The following is a 17625-nucleotide window of genomic DNA, read 5'->3' as shown; positions in this document are numbered from 1 at the left end:
AATGTTTTGCTGTGTTTTTATTTGATTATGGTTATTCTACTCTGCAACCCTTGCAAACTACCTTGGTCAGATTCAGAACAGTGGTACAGAGACAGAATAAATAAAGAAAGGGCTAGATGCAAAAATAGAAATAATTACTGTAATTTAAATAGAGATAGAATATGTCTCAACATAGTGTGAAAGAACTGTCTGCCCACTCAGTCTGCTAGGTGATTATGGGTAATTTCAGGGCCCCTCCCTGTTTTCCCTCCTTATTGTTCCTTATCTTTAAACTGGACTTGTGACTGGACAGTCTTTCAAATCTGCTGTACAGCAGGACATAGATCTATGTTATGAGATAAGTGGCTTTCTCATACCCCCAGACTCATGAGCCATGATTCCAAATATTAATTATCACTGAACAGATTAATCATATAGTTAATATAATCATAATCAACTGTTGGAAATTATTCAAATAAATATTTAAAGAATGGTGCAAAGACAAGATTCCACTGGAGTGTTATTTTTATTTAGTTGTTAGTTAACAGAAGAAACTAGTTGAATGTCAGAAAGGAAGAAAGGACGAAAACCAGCAAAGACTAGATTGACTGCAGACCTTTCAATCACTGGAAAGAACTGCCTAACTTAAGATTTCATTATTTTGCATCCACACGGAAATGGCTGAAATGGCTGTTTGACTAGGTTAAAAAGTATCCCATGGGGGCTTAGTGAAATATATTCTCTTGCAGATCTCCTTTAGTTTGACAGACAGTGTGTTTGGTAACACACTTGGGCTACTTGGGGAAAGAAGACTCTGCTTGATTTAGTACTATTTGCATAATTTTAATGTGCATCCACTTTTAAGCTGAAGAAAGATGCAAGCATTTCTTTAATAGATGGTACCAACTTAAAATGCATGGATCCAATCTTACTATTGCTTTGCTATTCAAGAAGTCAAGGAGAGCCCAAGCATTTGTTAAAACTAATATAGTTCAACTAGTCACTCCATACTAATATTGTTCAATTAGTCACTTCACAACTATGACTATTATTTAGGGAATATATCTTATGCCATTTGAAGGCATTCTAGGATGTGTTTGATAAATGAGTAAGGTCATGTGTGCATGAAGTATGATTAGTTTATGCATGATTGTGCCTTGGGTGGCTAGATCTTACATGACTCCATGGCAAGAAGGGAGGATGGGAGGGAAACAGATGTTACCTCAGAGTTATTCCACTGTAGCTCTGGGGTTGGCAACATGGCCATGTGCAGCCCACTGAGGACATTTGTGACCCCTACTGGGTAGTTGGATTGAGCAGAGCAAATACAAACATATACCTAGATAGTATACAAACTCCTCTGCAGATTGGTCTTGAGTGGGGGAACCGGGCAGCAATGTATGTATATGCCTGATGACTCTAGAAGACTTTTTGTCGGAAACCATTGAGGTTATTCAGTTATTGTGTACTTATGTTTTCAGATTCTCAGGTAATTCAGTACAGCAGCTTCCCCAACCTGATGCCCTACATCTGGATTCCAACTCCCAGCATTTCTGACCATTGGTCATGCTGGCTGGGGATAATAACAGTTGAAGTCCGAATGTCTGAAGCATACCGAATTGGGAGAAGTAGAGGATGGAAGGAAGCGTAATTTCTGACTAATACAAAATAAAGGCAGATAATATTTGACGCAAAGCTTCACACAACTTAACAGTGTGAAACCCCAGAATTCCCTATAATAGAACAATAGTTTTAATTGGTTAATGCTTTATGTTGCTGCAGCCATATTCTCATTTTAATGCCAGATAATTTTAGTATGTAAAATTTTAATCCATGTTATTAGGCTATTTTAATATAGATCAATTGCTTAGTTGATGTCTTTGTTCTCTGATTTTGACTTACTGTGAATAAATTGTATTGTTTTAATTGTTATTAAAATGTTGTCTATTATGTTGTGAGCCACCCAGAGAGCCTATGGTTAATGGGACAGCATACAAGCCAAATAAATAAGTAAATAAACAAGCAAGTGCATTCAAAAGGAAAGCACTTCCATTTCCTATTACATATAAGCTCACAAAACATATTGAAAAGGTGAGGAACTTAAAAGAAAACAAGTTTTAGATGCATTGATTCTGTATGCAGACAACAATATCTATTGTTCTAAGCTGAAATGCATACAAAGTTTACATTAACATACATCATGATCGGAAGAACGGTAGGGATTAGGGGTTCTATAAAATTAATCCTAAATCCTGTTAATGGACCTACTCTAACTAGGTTTGCATTTGATGCCACCTGCATTTCCCTTGTTATATTTAAAATTTCAATCAATACAAGTATTATCCTGCTGGATGATATACCTTAAACTGAATTGCATGATACACCTGATCTAGAATTTATTCTATGCTGGAAAATCATTTTTAGTTAATTAAATTCACAAAAGAATGACAAATGTTAACAATGTCTTTCCTAAAGGCATCAGTTCAGTTTGCACATTCCATAACAGGTATGAGCGAGAGAGAGAAAGAGAGAGAGAGAGAGGACTGCTGACAATCAACATTTTTATTAAGATACGTTAAGTCCTTTCAGGTTACTATTCTTCAATATTAATTTGTACAATAAAATATGAGTGGTGTCTTTAGCCAATTCACTGAATTCTGGGCATTGCTGAAGCATGTTCTTCAGCACTGCCCTTTAAAGCAAGGAGGGGAACTTGCAAGTATTCCAGATATTTTTGCCTACAACCTCCATCAGCCCTAGTTGCAGTCCAGCACAACCTGGAAGGAGAAATTGACTCCACCAGTTCTGCTCTCTAGGGTCATAGAACAGTAAGCCTGGAAAGGGCCTGGCCTACACAGCAGGAATGTTGTTAAAAAGAAATAGGCAGTGTCAGGCTATCTCTCAGCAAAGGTTCAACTGAGTAAGATGGCAGACACTAGTTGTTAAGGAAAAGCCTCTGTCTTCACAGCGTCACTCTCCATTAGCCCTAGATTACAGTCAGTGAACAAAACGCAGCATGCTGAATTATCCATGTATGTCTAAAGAAACCTCACTATTATCATTGTTGTTGTTGTTAGTCGCGAAGTCGTGTCTGACCCATCACAACCCCATGGACAACATTCCTCCAGGCCTTCCTGTCCTCCACCATCTCCTGGAGTCCACCTAAGCTCACACCAACTGCTTCAGTGGCTCCATCCAGCCACCTCGTCCTCTGCTGTCCCCTTCTTCTTTTGCCATCTATTGTTCCCAGCATTAGACTTCTCCAGGGAGTCCTTCCTTCTCATAAGGTGGCCATAGTGGCACTATTATCATTAGAGAGAACCAAATCATAACTTTTAACTTGAAACAAACATGTCTAGGCACCCACGGGTCAAATTCACAACCTATTGATACGTATTGCTACAACAGCCTGTGAAAGATGCATGAAAAGTTTGAAAAGCAGGCAGGACGCTCTTCCGGAAGCATTCAGAATGAGTGCCTGGTAATCAATCCCAAAAACATGCCCATTAGTCAAAGTGTGCCATCATCACAATCATTGTACAAATACGGAGCTGAGATATTTTTTTCCTTGCTGCATTCCTTCTTTTTGCTTACTTAGACAAAGCTAAGCACTTGCAAATGCCATTTACCACTCAACATACATCATCATCAACAACAGCACAAATAACAAGTTATCTGAAACAAGCTCTAGAATCTAAAGCACAAGACTCTGGCATTCCTGGCCTCCTCCCATTCCATTTCCAGCAGATTTTCCCACAGCTGGTGCAGTGTAAGGTTCCTTACAAAGAAATGACAACTAAGCAAGTGCTGGATTATTTGACTGCCATAATACAAAGGACCCTTGTATTCTTCCTTCTTCATGATGAAAGGGGAGAAAAACCAATACTGCTACAGTCCAGTGACTCACTTAACATCTCTTAAACTAAGTTCTATAATGTTTCACAGTGATTAAGCGGCCCTTCTCTCAGCAGTCCTTTGAGCCAAGAATAGCACTGCTGGCTTCAAAAAGGCTTCCATGTAAATAAGGGCCAAGCAAGAAGTTATGAGGGGATCCATAATTAGGATCTGCTAGAGGATTTTTAAAAATTTTATTAGCAGTGAGGGTGTAAAGATAGTAATCATTTGCAGATTAATTCTTTTCCCCAGCCCCATTAATGTCTGGATGCAAGACAGATAAGGGAAACCCTGTGCCTTTTCCTTGACATTCAGTTTTCCATGAAGATCTTCAAACAGAACTGTTGACCTTGTTTTTCACTGCTCCGCATCATGAGTAGGGATATACACAGTTTTAGTTCCAGATCACAAATCATGGGAACATATCCAGTATGCAATCCTGAACACAGACAGGAGTGCTGGAAATTTCCACAATTTTCATGTGCAAAACTGTGCAACTGCCCATACTTGGAACTGTGCAAGTTCAACACCTGCATTTTCATGCTTTTAGCATATGGGCGGAGTGCACATTTTGGATATCTACATTTAAAATGTATTTCTCTGACAGAAAATGAACATTTTTCCAATTGGAAAAAAGACACTTTCAATGAGGAACTTGAACAAGGTAAATCAAACTTCCAGCAGGAATTCAGAGCACCTCAGAGAGTTTTAACATCACTTATCTGTCCATGTCAGTGCATTCTTTCTCTGACGAGCTGTAATGTTGTGTGCTTTGTTTACAGTAGTAGATTAATATGGAACCAGAGGGAGAGGAAGATCAAGTATCAGATACAAGAAAATACCTGAGCTGACCACTCTTGTCAAAAACAAGAGTAACTACAGGGTAGAAGTTAAAATATTGCAGCCACATGTGCATTGCAAACTGGACTTTTTCATTTCCTTGGAAACCTGTACCTGAGCATGCACAAAGAGAGTGGAAGTTGGCAGTTAAATCATACAGATTGCACAGACGTAGTTGATTTAAACTAAGTCAAAGTCAGACATATTAAAGTTGAATTGCAGACATAATAAAGTTTAGTGGATTGAGGTGAAGAACTGTATGTGTGGGAATTACACACCTAAGAGATTCTAATTAAGAAACGATGTATTCTGAGTTTTGGTGGAATAATTGATTTCTAGATGAAACTTTGCCAATCTGATGCCCTCCAGATTGGCGTTGTAGTCCAACACATGTGAAGGGCACCAGTTGATGACAGCTCATCTAGATCTTCTGTCTGTCTAGTGTGTTCTACTACTCATAAAAACACATCTAAACCTGGTGGTACTGCAGGGTAATTAACTACCAATATTGAAGACAATAGGGTTCATTAAGATTGTCTAGATAGTATCTGAAACAGCTGACCTGTCCTGATCTGAACCAGCTGTGGGAATAGGTCGGAGTTGGACCAAACTACCTGCAAAGTTGCTGGACTGGCCCGTTCAGGGGTACCCTCACAGGTTCATCATTTGGGTGATGGCAGGCATCTGGAAGGCATCTGGCAGGAATTTGCATTATTTCATAGTTACAGGGAACAACTGCCTTTAATTCTAATGAAGGGAGAAAGTATGTGCACTGTATAATCATCTACCGTAATGATAGTCCTGGACATTTTCCATCCAGCTACTTCCGTAACTGATATGGATGTTTGAACCAATACACATGTCAGAGAGTCTTTATGTCTGAAGCTCCTCTGTAACATAATGATAGTGAGCTTCTCAAAGCTTCCCTCAGATTAACCTGAAAATGACTGGCGTGCTCCTGTTTTGTTTTGTTTTTCCAAAGAAGAACTCAGGTGATTTCCCATCTCAGGACTCCTTTTTCTCATTTCACACAGCAATGGAACCAGTAGATGTTGCAGGGGCCCAAGGCCACCTCACTCCCATGAGTCATCCACAGGTAAAGGGCACCCTTTAGCCCCACACTTCCTAAAATCATTGAAGCAGAACAACTAGCTCCAATTTATTGTATAGGACCAATTTTAAGAAGTTTGTAGGTGTTCTGTTAGCCAAAGCATTTCTTGGCTCCAGCTGACAAAGGCTGCCACTGCTGCATCCCAAACTGCTGGCTCTTCCTCTGTCAGCCAAGAAAGCCAATATCAATTCAAGCAGAAGAATGTTAAAATTTTGAATGGTCATCCCCCCACCCCAACCCCTGTTGTGCCTTTACAAGCCAGAATTTCTCTGGCATCTCTATTCCAGGAGAAGACTGTCAACTAAATCAGTGACAGCAGAACTGCTACAGCTAGCCTTCCCCAATCTAGTGCACTCAAGACATGTTGGACTACAACTACCATCAACCCCAGACAGAAAGGCCATTTGCCATGTAGCATCTGACACATCTGGAGAGCATCAGGTTGGGAAAAGTTGTTCAAGGAACAGGGGGACTTCACTACCATTTTAAAACAGGTAGTAAAGGATAGCTTTCATTTTTCAGGCAAACTATTTCTAAGGTCTATGTTCTGACCATAAGACTGCTGCAATTTTATTTCCCCTGGGAGCTGCATTTCAATGATGGTCAAATAAGATGTTATCTAGCAAAAGAAATAAAAGGTCTTCAGTGTCCAAACCTATCTATGTTGTCAGAACATAGCTGTAGAACTTCAGTACAGATGGTGGGACTTCAAGGAAGATATATCTACATACAGAAAGCTTTATTCTTCCTCAGAGACCCTCACTGTTTTGTCTAGATGGACATCCATTCAAAATGACATCAACTAAACTGTTGCAGTGGCAACAACAGATTGATCTTTTATTTTGGCCAGCCAAAAGTTTTAAAAAAATAAATAAACAAGACAAAAATTATTTTCTCAGTTTGTTTCATATAGCTTTAGTCATGTAGCCACAGGGCTGTTTGTATTGTTTCCATAATAAGTGACAGAAAGCAGTATTCACTTTTTTTCCTTTACCAGATGCTCACTAGAATTGAGTTTATCACTGAAAATGTATAGTGACATGCATGGCTGATAGCTACATTTTTTTTATTGCTTTTGCTTTTTTTCATATGATCCACAGTTCAGCATCTTTTTAGCCCTGAAAAATGTTAATAATAAAGCATTTTTCAAAGTATTGAAGCAGCAAGAGGTTACTTTAATCAACCAAAGTAAATATAAGCAAAGCAAGATCATATAAAGATGATATTGGTTATATAAACAAATCAATACCTTCTTCCCAAACAGTTATTATAGCTGATGACAATATGACCTATTTATTTTAAATATTGAATTTTGCATGTTTGGTTGTTTTGAAGCTGACAATGTGGATATTGCATCTGAGAAGATTATAAACAACTTTTCACCATTGGAACAGAATGTGATTATTTTTATAACATGTAATGCTTAATCAATTACAGAGCATTTTGACTCATTTAGAGAGAAAGATTACATCCATGTACTTCTAAAGTAAAATGTGTGATTAATGCATTTCAGAAGGAATAAAGCACTCAGAGTAGATAGGATAGCAATAGAACTATTCCAAGATGCAGAGACTGAACTGGTCCAAACCCTAATACAAATAAACCAACAATTATGAAAAACAAAACAATGGTCCACAGACTAGAAACCATCAAGAAAGGAGATGCAAAAGAGTGTAGCAACCATAGGATCATTGTACTAATTAACCATACAAGCAAACTGATGCTCAAGTGTTGCACAAAGAAATTTACCCTATATAGAGTGAGAAATGCCTGATGTCCAAGCTGTATTTCAAGAAGGAAAGGGCACTCGGGATCATATGGCAAGTATAGGTTGGCTACTGGAGCACACTCAAGTATTTCAGAAGATCAGTTTGTTCTCTATAAACAACAGCAAAGCCTTTCACTGTGTGGATCGTGAGAATTCACAGACAGTTCTGAATGAAATGGGTGTACCTTAGCACTTGATTGTCCTGATATGTAACTTGTGCTGTGGACAAGGAGTTACTTTTAGAACAAAATATGGAAAAACAGATAGTTCTCCTGATTACAAAGGCACTGGGTAAGGTGTATTTTAACTACCTCCCTGTTCTATCTGTATACAGAACAAAAGATGAATTATGATGAGAAGTGAAAATTGGTGGAAGACACAATAATTTAAGGTATAGGGATGAAATCATATTACTGGTGAAAAGAAGTAATAAACTGGAGTGACTCTGATAAAAGTGAAGGAAGAACTTGCAAAAACAGGACTGCAGCTAGTCTAGAAAATGAAAACCATGATTGCAGAAGAATTATATAACTTTACTGTCAATAGTGAAAAAGTCAGCATTGTGAAAGATTTTTCCATACCTTGGCTCACTAAAATTCAAATGGAGACTGCAGCCCTGGAATTCAAAAAAGACTGAGAGTGGGAAGGACAGTCACCAAGAAACTAGATAAGATAATCAAGTATAAGGACTTTTCACTGGAGGCCAAGGTCAAGATCATCCACACCACTGTACTTCACTACTACAGTGAAGAAAGTTGACCGGAAGAAAATGAATGCTTTCAAAACATGCTGCTGAAGGAGAGCTTTGTGGTTGCCCGGACTGACAGAAAGACACACAAGTGGGTCCTAGATCATATCAAGCCAGTGTTTTCTCTTGAAGCAAAAATGACAAAACTGGGGCTATTACGCTTAAGACACATCATGAAAAAACAAGAGTCACTGGAGAAGACAATCATGCTAGGGAAGGTCAAAAGCATAGAAGAAAAGGCAGACCAAATAAGAGATGGACTGACACCATAAAAGAAGCATAGCCTTGAACGGCCTGTCCTTGAACAGGGCTGTCAAGGACAGGACATTTTGGAAGGCATTCATTCATACGGTTGCCACAAGTCAGAGATGACTTGAAGGCACATAACAAAACCAACAAGCACCGAAGCTTGAATTGACACTGCTATACACAATAGAATTTGGACTGGGCTTGTTGCAAGCTACATATCCATTTTAAAAAAAGAAAAGAAAAGAAAGAAAATCTATGGCATGTAATCATTCTCCCAGCAATTAGATTCCCTCACATAGTGTCACCCTCCTCCCTCACATGTAGCAATTAGCACAGCATTTATTTCTATTGTTATAGCTACTGCTTGTTGTGCTAGTTATATAAATGTGTCATAATTTGTAATACTTTAAATTTTCAGAGGAGAAGTGGTAGGTGGGGGTTAAGGTATGCATACATATACTATGTACACATATCAATCCATGGATCTCATTTGGAATAATATTAACATTTTCTACTGTCTTCACAGTGCCAGGAATTAAATCCTTGGGCAGCAGTAGGAACCTTGCAATCTTTTGTGCTTAAAAAGCTAGTTCCTTAGCAACCAATGCAGACAACTGTGTTGCCAAGGAAATGTGAAAGACATTTATAAAAACTATGAAAGAAAGCAGCAGCGAAGACCCCCCACCCCACACACAATCTCCTCAACAGTTTTGCACTGAATGCTGTTAAATAGTACCTATTTTAAATTGGGTTAATGTTGGGCTTAAGGAAGGTACTTAATTGGGAATATTTTTTGTATGATAACAAATATTCTTACCAATTTATATGTAAGAAACCAAACTTTCTCCCTATTCCAAGAGCCCAACCACTGGCTAGTATCCCAAGAATTATTTCAGGTGTTCCTAAGGCATTGGACATGCCTACTGGAATTTCTGATTATTCTTTCCTTTGGTCAATAGATCTCTGTGCCCCATTACAATACCTTTGAATGTCCCCTATTGGAACATGAATGTTGTTGTCAAAAGAACATAGCCAACATCCACCACCATCAACAACCTGGCCAACAGAATTCATGCCATAGTTACTGGGGCTACAACCATAGTTTGATCTTTGGATTTTTCAAGTCTTCACTGACTGCTCACAAGAGACTCAAGTGCTCCATGGAAAAATTCTGCCAAATCTTACAGTTCTTTCCTACTCCAAATAGGGAAATAGTGTGTGGGTTTCCATACATGTGACATAATCCATAATAAAGAACTTGCTCAAAACCCAGATACAGATGCATGAATAGTACTGTATGCTTTTGCATAGCTTCAGTTTAACACTAGCACCTTAAACCAATACTGCAGGAAGCTCCTTTATCGATATGTCCCAATATGTGCTTCTCTAATACTCTCCCTGTGAGTGAAATCACTTCTGCCAATTACCTCATTTAATGAGATGTAAGGAATACATGTTGCTACTGCGGGTGGGTGTTCTCAGAACCTTATCACACTATTTTGCGCTACTAGCATAAGCCCATCACCTTTGGAAGGAATATGCTCTACCAAAGAATACTCCTACTGGTGTGTCTACATGTGCCTTTACAACTCAGCATGCATTATATAAAATGTCTCAGGATTTTCAGACATGATGCAGTTAGCAGAAGTCTGCTTACAGAACCTTCCCTCAGTGGAAAGCGAAGGTGATTTTGTGTCAGAGGCTTTCAGAGCCTCAAGACAGTAACTGGAACAGCACTTGACAGAAGGTCTAACTGGTACAGCCCCAGTTAACATTGCTTCAAACCCCAACTGACTATAGACTTTTATTCTATAATCATCTCACTCAATGCAGTGGCAAAATAGACAAGTAATTATTCTGCTTCTTCCTGGAGATGTCCAAGAAAAACAAAACAGCTAAAGAGAAGTAAAGCATTTGTGAAGCATTCTAAAGTTCAGACTTTCAGGCAAGTTAGTAAAAGCAGCACTTTCAAGCTGACAAAGTAAAATTGCCTTTTAATTGACCTCCATCTCTTAGCAATTACCATGTCAGATTGCTTTCAACAAGCATGTCTAAGATATAAACTCCTGCTGACTCTCAGAATATAAGCCTCCAAGGAGGCACAAATCACATACATTGAGTTTTTGCATTTCAGAGTTGACCTAGCATTTCTAGCAATGCTGAGAAATGTATTTCTTCCAGTCGATGGTTAGCACAAGTCTGCCAGAAGTTGTCCAGCACTCCATCTGAACATGGAAAGTGCTTTTAAGATACATATGAACAACATGCATGTACAGACACACACCTGGTCTTTCTTGTTATTCAGGATTCAGGTTAGAAACAATCTTCACACATTCTACATGAAGACTAAAACTGGGGACCTGACATGACCAATTGTATGGAGTTGTCTACTCTGTTCTGAAAAAAGTGGGTAGACTCCTCTGCAGATCCTGGCATTCAGTACAGCCAGGACAGGGAGCTGGGGCAGCAGGGCTAGTGTGCACAGGGACATTAGGGAGATGCTGGCCCCACTGCTGGTACTCAGTGCATTCTATAAAATGCATTAAAAGGGCTAGAACTGGTGAACGTTTTATTAAATCAGTTATCTGACTGGAGAAATTTCTGTTCTGGAAAGGACTGCAATCTCCTGTTTGGGAGGTACGGTCAAATACAAGATAGGTCTTGGATCCCTGGGTTGCAGCTGTGGGAGAGTGCCAAAATTCAACCACTACACAGCTGCACCAACATCTGGCAGATGGCAAACAAGTTACTTTCATATATGCCTCAGTGACGTCTAGACTAGGTTACTAAAATGAAATCTATGTGTCTTTGCAAATGGGTCAGAAATTTCAGCTGGTGTAAAATGCTGTTGCCTGCATCTTGACTCATTGCCTGCTCTGAAGCAGCTGCACAGCTGACAATTCATTTTCAAAACAGTTCAAGAGGTTGGGCTTTTTAAAGCCCTGAATAGCCTGGAATCTGGAAACTGACATCTGCATGGAAGGTGCTGATTCAGATTCCTCGCATGGAAGTTAGGCTGGGCCTCATTATAAGTGATCTTTTTCCACTGCAGCCCCAACAGTATGGCATGAACACACACCTCTTTCCTTCTCATCTTTTTACCGGCAAATTGCGTTTCCACTGTTGTGGTTCCACTGCTCTGTTGCTAGATTCTCCTAACCTTATTTTTATTGAGTTTTATGTAAGAGGGGTACTCTAGTTAAAAAGCAGAATACAAGCGCGCGTGCGCTCTCTCTCTCTCTCTCTCTCTCTCTCTCTCTCTCTCTCTCTCTCTCTCACACACACACACACACACACACACACACACAATTTTAAACTCAACTAGCCTGTACATCAGTTGGAGGCAGGGAAACTTCTTAAGAATGATACACCTTTTCTTAAAACCAAACAAAAATAAGAAATTGTTCTAAAAGCTAATTGTATGCTGTTAACTGCAAACAGAATAGTAAGATACCATTTTGGGGTGCAATTAATACTGTGCTGCAATGAACAGCAGATGAAAAATTATCCTTAAAATATGTACATCAACAAAATCCAAGATTAAGAAAAACATACTTCTGAGCAGTGTTCCTGAATGCACATATAGCATTTATAACAATATAGCAACCATAAACATAGCAATATTAAAATGTGAATGTGTAAAACCTAAAACTTAAAAACTAGAACATAATAAGCCAATAGCTGTCTCCATCGGTGGCCTAACAGAATATTTGGCCTAAATGCCAGTAAATAAACCTTTGCTTGGAGGGTTGAATAAATCTATCCATGCAAACCAATCACTCATACATGGCCTTGAAACTGTCTCAGGAAAGAGAAAGGGAAAGACAGTTTATGTGCTTTTATCTATATTATTGGCCACTACTAACCTTTCTGCTGGTCACATATTGCTAAGTGAGCAGTTGCTTAATAACAGGCTTTCAGTTAACTGTGTGCTAAGACATGGCTAAATAATATTACAGTACAATGGAGATAACCTCAGGAAAGCAAGATGCTTTGGTTTCCTTGGGCTACTTGTGCAAATGTTAGTGGAGCTGGAGAAAAAGGGGCATCCATGCAATCCCGCAGCTCTGAGCTCAGTGCCATCTTGAGTTGATCTGAAATTCTGCACAGATTTGTTCCTCATACCATGTAATCCCAAAATTAGACTACTGCAAAGCACTGTCCATGGTACTGCCTTTGAAGATTTTGTGCAAATTTCACGTTTTAACCTGGCACGCCTACATGGTATTAGCTGGAACCAACTGCAATGTGCACAGCTCTTCAGTGCTCATACAACTGTATCAGCTGCTGGTCTGTTTTCAGGTAAAAATTAAGATACTGGTTTCTATGTAGAAAGCCCTAGTAGCTCGTTATTTGAATGTCCACTTTTAATTTATTTGGATATTTATATGCTGTGCTTCATTGCAGTAATATTAAGCAGATCCAGTATGAGTTACCAGGTTACTGTGCCAACTGAACTGGGTTGGAGTCAGGTCCAGGATGCAAGCAGCAGGCATCCTCAACTGGAACATGGGGACCAAGGACGGTCAAGGTGAAAGGAGAACCAAGGATTACTTCAGGCAAGGGGGGAATGGGTACTTGGTGAGACATGGCAGGGCCAGAGAAAAAAGCAGAGTCCAGGGCAAGCAAGGGTCATAAACCGGCAAGGGTGTGGCAGGACCAAAGGCAAGACCAGAGCCAGGAACAGGTGGGAGTGAAGACACAAGTGAGGCCACTACGGGTCCAGTGGAAGAAGCTGAGCTAGGAACACAAAGCAGCCACCACAAAGACTTGCATTGTCATGGCAAAATGGAGCAGGACTGGGAGGTCTTTTAGAGGGCCTCCAATGGGTCCTAGCTGGTCTGCATAAAAGAACTACCACTAACCCTGCAAGCTACTACAGGTCCAATACTAATCCTACAAATAGTTGCAAGGTGAACCAGGCTGCCTTTTCTATCATGCCACCAAGAGGAGCTGCTACACTTTATAGATTTTTATAGGTGGATGGTAAGCAGGTAGAGAAATTTCTTAGTCACAGAGCCATATATATCTACATATAGAGATAGATATATAACCAAACCTTCCACAGCACACCGACTCCAATATTTTTCCAGGGCTAGGTGAAAATGTTTTAATATGCCCAGCCATTCCACATATCTTGTATCTAGTTGCAGTCTGGAATGTTATGGGTCCACTGAATTGTACCACCGTAACTGCTTCTGTGGCAGTCACATTTATGATATCTGCATTTCTTCTCTAGAACCTGAATTATATGCCAATATGGGATTGTTCTTCTAAAGGTGGCCTGTAATATAAATGATTGATACAATGTGTGTGATCTTGTTTGTCCCTATAAATATGATCACACATATGAAGGGGGATTCCTGCTATTTCTAGTGTAAGATGTGTTTGTAAGTTGATCAATGATGCCTTCTACCCTTTTAATCAAAGACATTACTTACTGCTCTATTATCTGCCCCAAGGCCCTTCCAGCCTGTCAGCTTTAAGAAAAATGATTGCTTAGCCCAAGTCAAAAGATAATTAAAAATAGTTCAAACTGAGGTTTGGCTTTCCCTTCACTGGACAAGTAAATATCTTTATATCATTAAGCCCTAAAGCCTCAGAGGAATTTTGCATAGTCAAAGCTTCCAAGATGCAGCACTAAATAGAAAAACCAAATCCTCCATAACCAGAGAGAGAGTCAGGAAGGCCAATACAACTTAAGGAGTTTATGCTGACCTCTGCTTCCAAAGTCTTATCCTCCTCTACCAGTCTTGAAAATGCTATGGCCTGCTGCTACATTCCCCCAAATTATGAACTTCTCCTATTTCTGCCAATTTCACACTCACTATTTATAGCTCTCTCTCCATCCTCATGTACTCTGTACATGAAGGACTGTGAAGTCACAGTCCTTAAGGAATATTTTGTCCTGTAGCTGAACTTCAAGGGCTCGTTCCCATTGAAAATCCTGATTAAAATTCTCAGAAGCCAACATTTCATCAAGGAAAAGTATCCCTGTAGCAAACCCTGTATTAACCTTCAAAGAGGCTTTAGGGGGTTTTGCTGGAAGAGCAAAAGCAAATTGGGTATCATCTGCAAAAATGAATAATGATCAGAATCAATGATGTTGTGGTAGGATAGGATACACAGGTATAAGCAGTGATGTAAGTTGCTTTCTTTGGAGTGGGGAGGATTTTTCCATACCATGTATGTCTGCATTTATCCATAATCTTCTGGACTGCTGGATTGCAATTAATCATGCCAATATGGAATAAAAACTTTGATAAATTATTCTTTTAAGACAAGTATTAACAAACCTGAATACTCAGTTGCCCATGGCAAACTGAAAAATAAGGTATAGCAAGCCCTTCCTGTGTACAATGCAACTAGATCTGAGCCAGGGTTATATATGTTATATTTGTCCTCTGTTGCTAAGTTTCCCCAGTAACAAGATGAAGCAAAACTGAAATTAACTAAAATTAAGAGTGTAGTTACTCTTTCACTTCCTCAGAGAAGTACATCATTTCAGCTCTTGAGCTCCAGAAGCCAGGAGTGATTGCATTTATTTATCATCTAGTTCTTGTGGCTACTTTGGGCTAAAGCATGATGCCAAAGCACAAGAAGACTGCCACGTAGCATCACTACAGTGAGAACACCGGAGGAAGACAGCTTGTAAATGTTGGTACATTGCGAGCAGGTTCATACTAACAATGAAACAAGAATAAAGCCGCATTTAACAATATGTAGAAACTGTCCTGAAACAATACAGGACATTACTAGAAGTAGTAGAACTCATTTAGAGCACTGTAAAATTTTCACGTTCAAGAAATCCTGCATCATTAGGTATAAGTGATAGGCATTCTTAAAACATATTCATTTCTAAGCAAGTCAAAAAGTGAGATTTAGAATTCATTTAAATTCACTAAGATGGAGGCCAATAACTAAGGGGTATATCACCAATCAATTAATCTGACTATCCCTACAAGAATAGAGAAAAACCTGTAGGTTAGATTAGATCAGGTAGTCAAGGGAGCTTAATTTTAGTTAGAGATTAAACAGAACACCTAGAGAAAATCAGGGTAGACAATTGATCATTAATGAATTATGAAAGGTATAAATTCTATCATCATGAACCAAATACAGGCAGTACATTTTAAACCCAAAAATTGAAGCCATAGTATTTTGTATATATTAATGTGTTGTTTGATTTGACCCATAACTCACCCTGGAGAATATTTGTTGAACACACAGTCTTATAGGAGTTGTTTTGAACAAGTGAAAGAAGCAACAGATCATCAAACACAAGTCAGCCAATACATTTTAGGTAAACTAAGCAAAATCTAAGAACATTTTAGAATGTCATGCTCTTATTTAATGGACTTTATGCCCTGTGCCTTCTCTCACTGGGTAGCTTACAATAAATGTCACTTGTTAAAACCATGTAGCATTTAAAATTTAATTAAATAAATTAAAGTTATAAAACAAACAATAAAACTGACTTAATTTTTTAAAGTATTCGAGGTCACTTAAAAATCAACATATTCTGTGCAAATATTATTAGGAGACATGAGTCTGTGGCCCTTAAGGGGGTTGGAATCAATCAATTAAATACCACATTGACTCCCATATGACCTAGAGCAAAGAGTGACAGTAGCATTTAAATACTTACTCTAAACATTTATGCTCAAATCTGTATTTAAAAGGAGAATAATTGTACTAGAAAAGCTTTATCCTCTGATCCTCATAAAACAAAATTACACTTTCTAGTCAAGGAGGCTTAAAAACTTTAAAGTCTGATCTAAGAAATCTCCAATTAAGGCTTAGCCACTCAGAGCAGAGCTTTTGAGTTTTCTAGATGCTCTGAAAGAGCCACAGATGGGAATTTAACTACATGCACAAGTGGAACAAACTTTTGGATTTACCATGGATTTCCTCTCTTTAATCATGCACAGCATGGAGTTTAGCAAGCAACACACAGAGAGAAAAATCCATCCTTGTACTTCAAATGCTGCATTAAAAGGAAAGGGACTCTGGCAAAGGAATCAGAACAGCAGTTGCTTAAGTCACAAGGAAATCAATCACTTCCTACACACACACAACACAGAGAGCGAGCAAGTGAGAGAGCGCTGACCAACAGGTTACTCCTGCTGAGTGCAAAATCACTGCCTGACGTTTCTGCTTGCTAAGCAGCTTTGTTTACTCTCCAGACACAGTGGTCTCTGTTCCAGACAAAGGGGCACAGCTCTCCTGCTCCCTTGCCTGCTATAGTCCTGCAGCAGACCCTGCCACTTCCACAGCATTCAGTAAGCAAGAGAGGAAAATGAGCATCAGGAAAATTGCCTCAAGCAGATATAATGTTTCCAGAGCTTTTATAAAACAGAACTGTAGCCTTGAAAATGGTCTGAAGGCATCCTCTTGTAAGCCTGGTGTCTCATCTTCAGGTCACCTATCGCTTTGTTAGAAATGGGTTGCATTGACTTAATGCAAGGAACTTAATGCAAATGACTTAATGCAAGGAACTCTGGATGTGTTCTACTGTCACCCAGCTAATACATTACATGAAGCTGCATCAGTCCCGGCACAGACTGTGCTACGTCCATCACTCCAGTTGCGCATGTTTTCTGTGGCCACTGTTATACCAGTAGGGCATACAGAAAGCCACAGTCATTGTCATTCATTTGATCTGTCCAGACGAAGTAGAGAAAGTTGTTAACAGTTTTGAGGGGTTTAGCATAATTATTTCCAGGCTATTTTGCCATTAAGTTGGTTCTTGACACATTTAGGTAAAAATAAACAAGCTATTGTAAAATAGCTTGTTTCTGTAAAAAGAGTTTACAGAAACCTGTTACCCTATGAGGAAAGTCTATTCTGGACTTGACAGAACAGCCAGCAAACATGCAGAAGCAGTGCAAGAAACAGTTAAATGCACTCCTACTTCAAGCTGGCCTCTAGAAAATACAGGAAAGAATTCTGCTCTTTTGTTTTGTCTAGGCTGCTAAGAGGTTACATTTTCCTCTAGAAGGGAAAATGAGACAGAGATACTGCCAACGTGCTCAA

General features: G+C 39.1%; 1 protein-coding gene across 5 annotated transcripts in view; it reads right to left on the bottom strand.

Moving 5' to 3' along the window:
* DCLK1 (doublecortin like kinase 1) overlaps window positions 1-17625 on the bottom strand; it is a 317888-nt gene that overhangs the window by 185213 nt on the left and 115050 nt on the right. The gene's annotated exons all lie outside the window — the stretch shown is intronic.

Source organism: Varanus komodoensis, unplaced genomic scaffold (assembly GCF_004798865.1).
Source record: "Varanus komodoensis strain SLA01 unplaced genomic scaffold, ASM479886v1 scaffold4, whole genome shotgun sequence".
Taxonomy (NCBI): Eukaryota; Metazoa; Chordata; class Lepidosauria; order Squamata; family Varanidae; genus Varanus; species Varanus komodoensis.
The sequence above is the reverse complement of the archived record's forward strand: the minus strand, read 5'-3'. Positions and strand labels throughout refer to the sequence as shown.